This window comes from Cariama cristata, unplaced genomic scaffold, assembly GCF_000690535.1.
Source record: "Cariama cristata isolate BGI_N322 unplaced genomic scaffold, ASM69053v1 scaffold33023, whole genome shotgun sequence".
In the NCBI taxonomy this organism is placed as follows: Eukaryota; Metazoa; Chordata; class Aves; order Cariamiformes; family Cariamidae; genus Cariama; species Cariama cristata.
The window spans coordinates 1-313 of record NW_009607169.1 but is presented as its reverse complement, the minus strand read 5'-3'; positions in this window follow the sequence as shown (position 1 = coordinate 313).

Genomic DNA, 313 nt, shown 5'->3' with positions numbered 1-313 from the left:
CATCCACGGGGTGGTGACGGTGCCTCCGAAGGAGATGATCTTGGCAGGGGCTTGGGGGCAAGGAGGAGGTCAGCCTGGCAGGCAGGGTCTTGCGTGCAAACCCCTCCCCGGCACGTAAGGAGAGCTGAGACAGCCCGTGCTGTGCCTCCTCTGCCCCGGGCACGAGTCACCCCTGCCATCCCTTGCCGCAGGCTGATACCAAGCAGCCAAAGCAACTCTAGGGGCAGGGGACAGCAGAGCCAGGGTGCGCGTCCCCCCACGAGCCGGCAGCCTCCGCCGCACCTTTCCCAGCAGGCTCGAACGTCGCCTTCTC